Raw genomic sequence first — 14,204 nt, 5'->3', positions numbered from 1 at the left:
CTGGGGAGTGGGGGGACGGTGTATCTAACCCCCTGTCCCTGGGGGACGGTGTATCTAACCCCCCTGTCCCTGGGAGTCGGGGGACGTTGTATCTAACCCCCCTGTCCCTGGGGGACGGTGTATCTAACCCCCCTGTCCCTGGGAGTGGGGGGACGGTGTATCTAACCCCCCTGTCCCTGGGAGTGGGGGGATGGTGTATCTAACCCCCCTGTCCCTGGGAGTGGGGGGATGGTGTATCTAACCCCCCTGTCCCTGGGAGTGGGGGACGGTGTATCTAACCCCCCTGTCCCTGGGAGTGGGGGGACGGTGTATCTAACCCCCTGTCCATGGGAGTGGGGGACGGTGTATCTAACCCCCCTGTCCCTGGGGGACGGTGTATCTAACCCCCCTGTCTCTGGGGGACGGTGTATCTAACCCCCCTGTCCCTGGGGGACGGTGTATCTAACCCCCCTGTCCCTGGGAGTGGGGGGACGGTGTATCTAACCCCCCTGTCCCTGGGGGACGGTTGTACCTAACCCCCCTGTCCCTGGGAGTGGGGGATGGTGTATCTAACCCCCCTGTCCCTGGGGGACGGTGTATCTAACCCCCCCTGTCCCTGGGAGTGGGGGGAACGGTGTATCTAACCCCCCTGTCCCTGGGAGTGGGGGGACGGTGTATCTAACCCCCCTGTCCCTGGGGGACGGTGTATCTAACCCCCCCTGTCCCTGGGGGACGGTGTATCTAACCCCCTGTCCCTGGGAGTGGGGGGACGGTGTATCTAACCCCCCTGTCCCTGGGAGTGGGGGGACGGTGTATCTAACCCCCCTGTCCCTGGGGGACGGTGTATCTAACCCCCTGTCCCTGGGAGTGGGGGGACGGTGTATCTAACCCCCCTGTCCCTGGGAGTGGGGGGACGGTGTATCTAACCCCCCCTGTCCCTGGGAGTGGGGGGGACGGTGTATCTAACCCCCCTGTCCCTGGGAGTGGGGGGACGGTGTATCTAACCTCCCCCTGTCCCTGGGAGTGGGGGGACGGTGTATCTAACCCCCCTGTCCCTGGGAGTGGGGGGACGGTGTATCTAACCCCCCTGTCCCTGGGAGTGGGGGGACGTTGTATCTAACCCCCCTGTTCCTGGGGGACGGTGTATCTAACCCCCCTGTCCCTGGGGGACAGTGTATCTAACCCCCCTGTCCCTGGGAGTGGGGGGACGGTGTATCTAACCCCCCTGTCCCTGGGAGTGGGGGGACGGTGTATCTAACCCCCCTGTCCCTGGGGGACGGTGTATCTAACCCCCCTGTCCCTGGGGGACGGTGTATCTAACCCCCTGTCCCTGGGAGTGGGGGGACGGTGTATCTAACCCCCCTGTCCCTGGGAGTGGGGGGACGGTGTATCTAACCCCCCTGTCCCTGGGGGACGGTGTATCTAACCCCCTGTCCCTGGGAGTGGGGAGACGGTGTATCTAACCCCCTGTCCCTGGGAGTGGGGGGACGGTGTATCTAACCCCCCTGTCCCTGGGAGTGGGGGGACGGTGTATCTAACCCCCCTGTCCCTGGGAGTGGGGGGACGGTGTATCTAACCCCCTGTCCCTGGGAGTGGGGGGACGGTGTATCTAACCCCCCTGTCCCTGGGAGGTGGGGGGGACGGTGTATCTAACCCCCCCCTGTCCCTGGGAGTGGGGGGAAGGTGTATCTAACCCCCCTGTCCCTGGGAGTGGGGGGACGGTGTATCTAACCCCCCTGTCCCTGGGAGTGGGGGGACGTTGTATCTAACCCCCCTGTTCCTGGGGGACGGTGTATCTAACCCCACTGTCCCTGGGAGTGGGGGGACGGTGTATCTAACCCCCCTGTCCCTGGGGGACGGTGTATCTAACCCCCCCGTCCCTGGGAGTGGGGGGACGGTGTATCTAACCCCCCTGTCCCTGGGAGTGGCGGGACGGTGTATCTAACCCCCCTGTCCCTGGGAGTGGGGGGACGGTGTATCTAACCCCCCTGTCCCTGGGGGTGGGGGATGGTGTATCTAACCCCCCTGTCCCTGAGAGTGGAGGGACGGTGTATCTAACCCCCCTGTCCCTGGGAGTGGGGGGACGGTGTATCTAACCCCCCTGTCCCTGGGGGACGGTGTATCTAACCCCCCTGTCCCTGGGGGACGGTGTATCTAACCCCCCTGTCCCTGGGAGTGGGGGGACGGTGTATCTAACCCCCCTGTCCCTGGGAGTGGGGGGACGGTGTATCTAACCCCCCTGTCCCTGGGAGTGGGGGGACGGTGTATCTAACCCCCCTGTCCCTGGGAGTGGGGGGACGGTGTATCTAACCCCCCTGTCCCTGGGGGACGGTGTATCTAACCCCCCTGTCCCTGGGAGTGGGGGACGGTGTATCTAACCCCCCTGTCCCTGGGGGACGGTGTATCTAACCCCCCTGTCCCTGGGAGTGGGGGGACGGTGTATCTAACCCCCCTGTCTCTGTGAGTGGGGGACGGTGTATCTAACCCCCCTGTCCCTGGGAGTGGGGGGACGGTGTATCTAACCCCCCTGTCCCTGGGAGTGGGGGAGAGTGTATCTAACCCCCTGTCCCTGGGAGTGGGGGGACGGTGTATCTAACCCCCCTGTCCCTGGGAGTGGGGGGACGGTGTATCTAACCCCCTGTCCCTGGGAGTGGGGGACAGTGTATCTAACCCCCCTGTCCCTGGGGGACGGTGTATCTAACCCCCCTGTCCCTGGGAGTGGGGGGACGGTGTATCTAACCCCCCTGTCCCTGGGAGTGGGGGGACGGTGTATCTAACCTCCCTGTCCCTGGGAGTGGGGAGACGGTGTATCTAACCCCCTGTCCCTGGGGGACGGTGTATCTAACCCCCCCTGTCCCTGGGAGTGTGGGGACGGTGTATCTAACCCCCCTGTCCCTGGGAGTGGGGGACAGTGTATCTAACCCCCTGTCCCTGGGAGTGGGGGGACGGTGTATCTAACCCCCCTGTCCCTGGGAGTGGGGGGAGGGTGTATCTAACCCCCCTGTTCCTGGGGGACAGTGTATCTAACCCCCTGTCCCTGGGAGTGGGGGGACGGTGTATCTAACCCCCCTGTCCCTGGGAGTGGGGGGAGGGTGTATCTAACCCCCCTGTCCCTGGGAGTGGGGGGACAGTGTATCTAACCCCCTGTCCCTGGGAGTGGGGGGACGGTGTATCTAACCCCCCTGTCCCTGGGAGTGGGGGGGACGGTGTATCTAACCCCCCTGTCCCTGGGAGTGGGGGACAGTGTATCTAACCCCCTGTCCCTGGGAGTGGGGGGACGGTGTATCTAACCCCCCTGTCCCTGGGAGTGGGGGGAGGGTGTATCTAACCCCCCTGTCCCTGGGAGTGGGGGGACGGTGTATCTAACCCCCCTGTCCCTGGGAGTGGGGGGACGGTGTATCTAACCCCCCTGTCCCTGGGAGTGGGGGACAGTGTATCTAACCCCCTGTCCCTGGGAGTGGGGGGACGGTGTATCTAACCCCCCTGTCCCTGGGAGTGGGGGGAGGGTGTATCTAACCCCCCTGTCCCTGGGAGTGGGGGACAGTGTATCTAACCCCCTGTCCCTGGGAGTGGGGGGACGGTGTATCTAACCCCCCTGTCCCTGGGAGTGGGGGACAGTGTATCTAACCCCCTGTCCCTGGGAGTGGGGGGACGGTGTATCTAACCCCCCTGTCCCTGGGAGTGGGGGGAGGGTGTATCTAACCCCCCTGTCCCTGGGAGTGGGGGGACGGTGTATCTAACCCCCCTGTCCCTGGGAGTGGCGGGACGGTGTATCTAACCCCCCTGTCCCTGGGAGTGGGGGACAGTGTATCTAACCCCCTGTCCCTGGGAGTGGGGGGACGGTGTATCTAACCCCCCTGTCCCTGGGAGTGGGGGGAGGGTGTATCTAACCCCCCTGTCCCTGGGAGTGGGTGCTGTGGGGAAAGTGTCTCTCCATCATTCATTTCCCAAACCTCCAGAGAGAATCGATTTCTTTCGCGGCAAGATTCCCTGGGCATTCAGCTGCTCCTGGCTTCGGCGATGTTGTAGTCTCAGCTGGAGAACTGCAGAGGGCAGAGAATTTAACAGGGTCAGTACCGAGGGAGATGGATCTACTCTCGGCCTTGAGCTCCATAATCCAGGCCCACACTCCCTTGAGCTCCATAATCAGTAAAGATTTGCCAGAATGTTTCCAGGGTTGGAGCAACAGGGAGAGACTGTGGTTTGTTCTCCCCTGAGGGTCAGAGACTGAGGGGAGTGGGGTGACTGTTATAAAATCACGAGGGGGCGTGGGTCCGGGTTGGAAAAGCTCGACCAGGATATCGGAGGGTTTGAGCTACAGGGAGCGGCTGGGGGGCTGTTTTCCCCGGAGCGTCTGAGGGGGGTTTATAAAATCACGAGGGGGGCGTGGATAGGGTAAATAGACAAGGCCTTTCCCCCCCTCGGGTTGGGAGTTCTAAACCAAGGGGGGGGGGGACATGTTTCAGGTGAGAGGGGACAGGCTGTGGGCGACATATTACCCTTTGTTTTTACCGAGAGAGGGCTTCACGTGCGGAATGACCTTTCAGAGGAAGGGTCCAAGACATTTGGATCAGTTTCCATGACAGGGGAAAGGTTTGGAGGGGATGCGGACCAGGGGGAAGGTGGGTGGAAGGGGGAGCTGGGGGGGGGGGGGGGGGGGGGGGGCTCGTTTAGCTTGGGACGTGACACCCGCTGCCCCTCTTCACAAGGCTGCCGTGTCCCTTCAGGAGCCGGTCTGTCCCTCGGAGGGGTGGTAAAAGCAGAGGTTCCGAGATGTCTGGACGTCTCAAGCTGGAAACGAGGGCAGGCCGAGCGGGGTTTTCGCCGGTGGGGGGGGGGGAAACCCCGAGATGTTGCCACAACTGAAAGAGGGTCCCCTCTGTGATTTGGATGCGAGCATCAGAGGTACAGTTAGTAAGTTTGCAGATGACCCCAAAATTGGAGGGTGTCGTGGACAGCGAAGAGGGTTCCCTCAGATTACACCAGGATCTGGACCCAGATGGGCCAATGGGCTGAGAAGGGGCAGATGGAGTTTAATTCCGATAAACGCGAGGTGCTGCATTTTGGGAAAGCAAATCTGAGCAGGACTTCGTGGTCAGGTCATCGGGGGGAAGTGTTGCTGAACAAAGAGACCTTGGAGTGTAGGTTCATAGCTCCTGGAGGGTGGAGTCGCAGGTCGATAGGAGAGTGAAGGAGGTGTTTGGTATGTGTTCCTTTATTGGTCAGAGTGTGGAGTACAGGGAGTTGGGAGGGTCGTGTTGAGGCTGTATTGGTTAGGGGCCGCTGTTGGAATATTGCAACCAATTCCGGTCTCCCTCCTATCGGAAAGATGTTGTGGATAGGGTTCGGGAAAGATTGACCAGGATGTCGGAGGGTTTGAGCTACAGGGAGAGGCTGGCGGGGGCTGTTTTCCCCGGAGTGTCGGAGGGGGGTGACCTTATAGAGGTTTATAAACTCGTGAGGGGGGCATGGAGAGGGTAAATAGACAAAGTCTATTCCCCCCCTGGGGTAGGGGAGTCCAGAACGAGAGGGGCATTGGTTTAGGGGGAGAGGGGAAAGATATAAAAGAGACCTAAGGGGCAACTTTTTCACCCAGAGGGTGGGACGGGTATGGAATGAGCTGCCAGAGGATGGGGGGGAGGCTGGGACAATTACAACATTTAAGAGGCATTTGGATGGGGATAGGAAGAGGAAGGGGTTGGGGGGATAGGGGCCGGGTACTGGGACTAGATTGGGTTGGGGATATCTGGGCTAGCAGGGACGGGGTTGGACCGAAGGGTCTGTTCCCGTGCTGGGCCTCTCTGTGACTGTACGTCACACCCAGAGTCTGGGGGGAGCGACCCGTTCTCCCAGAATCCCCTCCTGCCCCGGTGTTGGCGTTGACCGTTCGCCGAGGGGACGTGTCTTTGACGGGGATTGGCACAACTTTGTCACACCGGGCCCCCCCCCCAGATCAGTTGGGGCGGTCTGCGTCGGCTGTCCTTGGGCCGTTTAACCGAGAGGGGGGGGGGCGGAGATGTACAGAGAGGACTGAAGGGGACAGTGTAGGGGGAGAGTCTGGAGACTGAAGGACACACTGCCCCCAGACTTACCCACCGAGAGGGGGGGGGGAGATGTACAGAGAGGACTGAAGGGGACAGTGTAGGGGGAGAGTCTGGAGACTGAAGGACACACTGCCCCCAGACTTACCCACCGAGAGGGGGGGGGGGAGATGTACAGAGAGGACTGAAGGGGACAGTGTAGGGGGAGAGTCTGGGGACTGAAGGACACACTGCCCCCAGACTTACCCACCGAGAGGGGGGGGGAGAGGGGAGGGGAGATGTACAGAGAGGACTGAAGGGGACAGTGTAGGGGGAGAGTCTGGGGACTGAAGGACACACTGCCCCCAGACTTACCCACCGAGAGGGGGGGGGGAGAGGGGGGGGGAGATGTACAGAGAGGACTGAAGGGGACAGTGTAGGGGGAGAGTCTGGAGACTGAAGGACACACTGCCCCCAGACTTACCCACCGAGAGGGGGGGGGGAGAGGGCGGAGATGTACAGAGAGGACTGAAGGGGACAGTGTAGGGGGAGAGTCTGGGGACTGAAGGACACACTGCCCCCAGACTTACCCACCGAGAGGGGGGGGGGGAGAGGGGGGAGATGTACAGAGAGGACTGAAGGGGACAGTGTAGGGGGAGAGTCTGGGGACTGAAGGACACACTGCCCCCAGACTTACCCACCGAGAGGGGGGAGGGAGGGGGGGGGGAGATGTACAGAGAGGACTGAAGGGGACAGTGTAGGGGGAGAGTCTGGGGACTGAAGGACACACTGCCCCCAGACTTACCCACCGAGAGGGGGGGGGGGTGAGGGGGGAGATGTACAGAGAGGACTGAAGGGGACAGTGTAGGGGGAGAGTCTGGGGACTGAAGGACACACTGCCCCCAGACTTACCCACCGAGAGGGGGGAGGGGGGAGATGTACAGAGAGGACTGAAGGGGACAGTGTAGGGGGAGAGTCTGGGGACTGAAGGACACACTGCCCCCAGACTTACCCACCGAGAGGGGGGGAGGGGGGGGGGAGATGTACAGAGAGGACTGAAGGGGACAGTGTAGGGGGAGAGTCTGGGGACTGAAGGACACACTGCCCCCAGACTTACCCACCGAGAGGGGAGGGGGAGGGGGGGGGGAGATGTACAGAGAGGACTGAAGGGGACAGTGTAGGGGGAGAGTCTGGGGACTGAAGGACACACTGCCCCCAGACTTACCCACCGAGAGGGGGGGGGGGAGAGGGGAGGGGGGAGATGTACAGAGAGGACTGAAGGGGACAGTGTAGGGGGAGAGTCTGGGGACTGAAGGACACACTGCCCCCAGACTTACCCACCGAGAGGGGGGGGGTGAGGGGGGAGATGTACAGAGAGGACTGAAGGGGACAGTGTAGGGGGAGAGTCTGGGGACTGAAGGACACACTGCCCCCAGACTTACCCACCGAGAGGGGGGAGGGGGGGGGGGAGATGTACAGAGAGGACTGAAGGGGACAGTGTAGGGGGAGAGTCTGGGGACTGAAGGACACACTGCCCCCAGACTTACCCACCGAGAGGGGGGAGGGGGGGGGGGAGATGTACAGAGAGGACTGAAGGGGACAGTGTAGGGGGAGAGTCTGGAGACTGAAGGACACACTGCCCCCAGACTTACCCACCGAGAGGGGGGGGGGAGAGGGGGGGGGAGATGTACAGAGAGGACTGAAGGGGACAGTGTAGGGGGAGAGTCTGGGGACTGAAGGACACACTGCCCCCAGACTTACCCACCGAGAGGGGGGGGGGGAGAGGGGGGGGGAGATGTACAGAGAGGACTGAAGGGGACAGTGTAGGGGGAGAGTCTGGGGACTGAAGGACACACTGCCCCCAGACTTACCCACCGAGAGGGGGGAGGGGGGGGGGGAGATGTACAGAGAGGACTGAAGGGGACAGTGTAGGGGGAGAGTCTGGGGACTGAAGGACACACTGCCCCCAGACTTACCCACCGAGAGGGGGGGGGGAGAGGGGAGGGGAGATGTACAGAGAGGACTGAAGGGGACAGTGTAGGGGGAGAGTCTGGGGACTGAAGGACACACTGCCCCCAGACTTACCCACCGAGAGGGGGGGGGGGGGAGATGTACAGAGAGGACTGAAGGGGACAGTGTAGGGGGAGAGTCTGGAGACTGAAGGACACACTGCCCCCAGACTTACCCACCGAGAGGGGGGAGGGGGGAGATGTACAGAGAGGACTGAAGGGGACAGTGTAGGGGGAGAGTCTGGGGACTGAAGGACACACTGCCCCCAGACTTACCCACCGAGAGGGGGAGGGGGAGGGGGGAGATGTACAGAGAGGACTGAAGGGGACAGTGTAGGGGGAGAGTCTGGGGACTGAAGGACACACTGCCCCCAGACTTACCCACCGAGAGGGGGGGGGGAGGGGGGGGGGGAGATGTACAGAGAGGACTGAAGGGGACAGTGTAGGGGGAGAGTCTGGGGACTGAAGGACACACTGCCCCCAGACTTACCCACCGAGAGGGGGGGGGGAGAGGGGGGAGATGTACAGAGAGGACTGAAGGGGACAGTGTAGGGGGAGAGTCTGGAGACTGAAGGACACACTGCCCCCAGACTTACCCACCGAGAGGGGGGGGAGAGGGGGGGGGGGAGATGTACAGAGAGGACTGAAGGGGACAGTGTAGGGGGAGAGTCTGGGGACTGAAGGACACACTGCCCCCAGACTTACCCACCGAGAGGGGGGGGGGAGAGGGGGGAGGGGGGAGATGTACAGAGAGGACTGAAGGGGACAGTGTAGGGGGAGAGTCTGGGGACTGAAGGACACACTGCCCCCAGACTTACCCACCGAGAGGGGGGGGGGAGGGGGGGGGGGAGATGTACAGAGAGGACTGAAGGGGACAGTGTAGGGGGAGAGTCTGGAGACTGAAGGACACACTGCCCCCAGACTTACCCACCGAGAGGGGGGAGGGGGGAGATGTACAGAGAGGACTGAAGGGGACAGTGTAGGGGGAGAGTCTGGAGACTGAAGGACACACTGCCCCCAGACTTACCCACCGAGAGGGGGAGGGGGAGGGGGGAGATGTACAGAGAGGACTGAAGGGGACAGTGTAGGGGGAGAGTCTGGGGACTGAAGGACACACTGCCCCCAGACTTACCCACCGAGAGGGGGGGGGGAGATGTACAGAGAGGACTGAAGGGGACAGTGTAGGGGGAGAGTCTGGGGACTGAAGGACACACTGCCCCCAGACTTACCCACCGAGAGGGGGGGGGGGAGAGGGGGGGGGAGATGTACAGAGAGGACTGAAGGGGACAGTGTAGGGGGAGAGTCTGGGGACTGAAGGACACACTGCCCCCAGACTTACCCACCGAGAGGGGGGAGGGGAGGGGGGAGATGTACAGAGAGGACTGAAGGGGACAGTGTAGGGGGAGAGTCTGGAGACTGAAGGACACACTGCCCCCAGACTTACCCACCGAGAGGGGGAGGGGGAGGGGGGAGATGTACAGAGAGGACTGAAGGGGACAGTGTAGGGGGAGAGTCTGGGGACTGAAGGACACACTGCCCCCAGACTTACCCACCGAGAGGGGGGGGGGAGATGTACAGAGAGGACTGAAGGGGACAGTGTAGGGGGAGAGTCTGGGGACTGAAGGACACACTGCCCCCAGACTTACCCACCGAGAGGGGGGGAGAGGGGACCTGAACCTGGGCACCACGCCTGGTCAACTATATATACACAGTCACGGGTACCCCATCACACTCCCTCTCTCACACACTCACAGACACTCCTATACACACACACAGACTCACTCACACTCACACAATCACACACACACAAACACTCACAATCACACACACACACACACACTCTCTCACACACTCACACACACACACAAACAAACACACTCTCTCACACACACACTCTCACTTTCACACACACTCACACACACATACTCATATACTCACACATACACACACATACTCACACTCGCACACACCCCCACACTCACAGACACACACTCGCACACACCCACACACTCATTTACACACACATTCACACACACACACTCACACATACTCTCACACACACACATACACAAACTCACACACACACACAAACACACACTCACACATACACACACATAGACATGCACACACACACATAGATATGCACACACACATACACAGACACACACACTCACACTTTCTCACACATACACAAATACACACTCTCTCTTGTGCACCCTCACACACACGCACAATTACACACACTCTCTCGTACACCTTTACACTCTCTCACGCATGCACAATTACGCATACTCTCTTGTGTGCACACTCCCTCACGCTCCCTTAAGCATGCACACACGCAAACACACGCTCATGCACACGCACACAATCATACACACGCTCACACACAATCATACACACACTCACACATAATCATACACACACACACAATCACACACACGCTCATGCGCCCACACACAATCATACACATGCTCACGCGCGCACGCACAATCATACACACGTTCACGCACGCACAATCATACACGCACACACAATCATACAAACGCTCACGTGCACACACACACAATCATACACACACTCACACACAATCATACACACGCTCACGTGCACACACACACAATCATACACACGCTCACACACAATCATACACACGCTCACGTGCACACACACACAATCATACACACGCTCACGTGCACACACACACAATCATACACACGCTCACGTGCACACACACACAATCATACACACTCACGCGCGCACACACACAATCATACACACGCTCACACACAATCATACACACACTCACGTGCACACACACAATCATACACACGCTCACACACAATCATACACACGCTCACACACAATCATACACACGCTCACACACAATCATACACACACTCACGTGCACACATACAATCATACGCACTCACGCGCGCATACACACAATCATACACACACTCACACAATCAATCATACGCACTCACGTGCGCACACACACAATCATACACACGCTCACGTGCACACATACAATCAAACGCACTCACGTGCACGCACACACAATCATACACACGCACACACAATCATACACACGCACAATCACACACGCACACAATCATACACACACAATCATACACAATCATACACACACAAACACACAATCATACACACACTCACATGCACACATACAATCATACGCACTCACGCGCGCACACACAATCATACACAGGCTCACACAATCATACACACGCTCACATACAATCATACACACGCTCACGCGCACACACACACAATCATACACACACTCACACACAATCATACACACGCTCACGCGCACACACACACAATCATACACACACACACACAATCATACACACGCTCATGTGCACACACACACAATCATACACACGCTCACACACAATCATACACACGCTCACACGCACACACACACAATCATACACACACACACACAATCATACACACGCTCACGTGCACACACACACAATCATACACACACTCACACACAATCATACACACGGTCACACACACAATCATACAGACACTCACACAATCATACACATGCTCACACACAATCATACACACGCTCACGTGCACACACACACACAATCATACACACGCTCACGTGCACACACACACAATCATACACATGCTCACACACAATCATACACACGCTCACGTGCACACATACAATCATATGCACTCACGTGCACGCACACACAATAATACACACGCACACACACAATCATACACACACAAACACACAATCATATACACACACACAATCATACACACGCAAACACACAATCATACACACACTAACGTGCACACATACAATCATACGCACTCACGCGCGCATACAATCATACACACGCACACACACAATCATACACACGCAAACACACAATCACACACGCTCACACACACAATCATACACACGCTCACGTGCACACACACACAATCATACACACGCTCACATTCAATCATACACACGCTCACGTGCACACAATCATACACACGCTCACGCGCACACACACACAATCATACACACTCACACACAATCAGACACGCTCACGTGCACACACACACAATCATACACACGCTCACGTGCACACACACACAATCATACACACGCTCACGTGCACACTCACACAATCATACACATGCTCACACACAATCATACACACGCTCACGTGCACACATACAATCATACGCACTCACGTGCACGCACACACAATAATACACACGCACACACACAATCATACACACACAAACACACAATCATACACACACACACAATCATACACACTCACGTGCACACATACAATCATACGCACTCACGCGCGCGCACACACAATCATACACACGCACACACAATCATACACACGCTCACGTGCACACAATCATACACACGCTCACACACAATCATACACACGCTCACGTGCACACAATCATACACACACTCACATGCACACATACAATCATACGCACCCGCGCGCACACAATCATACACATGCACACACAATCATACACACACTCACTCAATCATACACACGCTCACACAATCACACGCTCACGTGCACACACACAATCTTACACACACTCACACACAATCATACACACGCTCACGTGCACACACAATCATACATATGCTCATACACAATCATACACACACTCACGTGCACACATACAATCATACGCACTCACGTGCACACACAATCATACACACGCTCACACACAATCATACACACGCACACACACAATCATACACACGCTCACACACAATCATACACACGCACACACACAATCATACACACGCTCACATACAATCATACACACGCACACACACAATCATACACACGCTCACGCACAATCATACACCCGCTCACGTGCACACACACAATCATACACACGCTCACACAATCATACACACGCTCACACACAATCATACACACGCTCACACACAATCATACACACGCTCACACACAATCATACACACGCTCACACACAATCATACACACGCTCACAATCATACACACACACACAATCATACACACGCTCACAATCATACACACGCTCACACACACACACAATCATACACACGCACAATCATACACACGCACACACATTCATACACACGCTCACACGCGCACACACAATCATACACACGCTCACACACAATCATACACACACTCACACACACAATCATACACACGCTCACACACACAATCATACACGCACACACAATCATACACACGCTCACACGCGCACACACAATCATACACACGCTCACACACGCACACACAATCATACACACGCTCACACACACAATCATACACACGCTCACACACACAATCATACACACGCACACACACACAATCATACACACGCACACACACAATCATACACACGCACACACACGATCATACACACGCTCATGTGCACATATACAATCATACGTACTCATGCGCGCACACAATCATACACACGCCCACGCACAATCATACACCCGCTCACGTGCACACACACAATCATACACACGCTCACACAATCATACACACGCTCACACACAATCATACACACGCTCACACACAATCATACACATGCTCACACGCGCACACACAATCATACACACGCTCACAATCATACACACGCTCACACACACAATCATACACACGCTCACAATCATACACACGCTCACACACACAATCATACACACGCACACACATTCATACACACGCTCACACACAATCATACACACGCTCACACACAATCATACACACACTCACACAATCATACACACGCTCACACACACAATCATACACACGCTCACACACAATCATACACACACTCACACAATCATACACACGCTCACACACACAATCATACACACGCACACACAATCATACACACGCTCACACGCGCACACACAATCATACACACGCTCACACACGCACACACAATCATACACACGCTCACACACAATCATACACACACTCACACACACAATCATACACACGCTCACACACACAATCAAACACACGCTCACACACACAATCATACACACGCACACACAATCATACACACGCTTACACGTGCACACACAATCATACACACGCTCACACACGCACACACAATCATACACACGCTCACACACAATCATACACACACGCTCACACAC

This window comes from Chiloscyllium punctatum, unplaced genomic scaffold, assembly GCF_047496795.1.
Source record: "Chiloscyllium punctatum isolate Juve2018m unplaced genomic scaffold, sChiPun1.3 scaffold_223, whole genome shotgun sequence".
NCBI lineage: Eukaryota > Metazoa > Chordata > Chondrichthyes > Orectolobiformes > Hemiscylliidae > Chiloscyllium > Chiloscyllium punctatum.
This window is presented reverse-complemented; position numbering follows the sequence as displayed.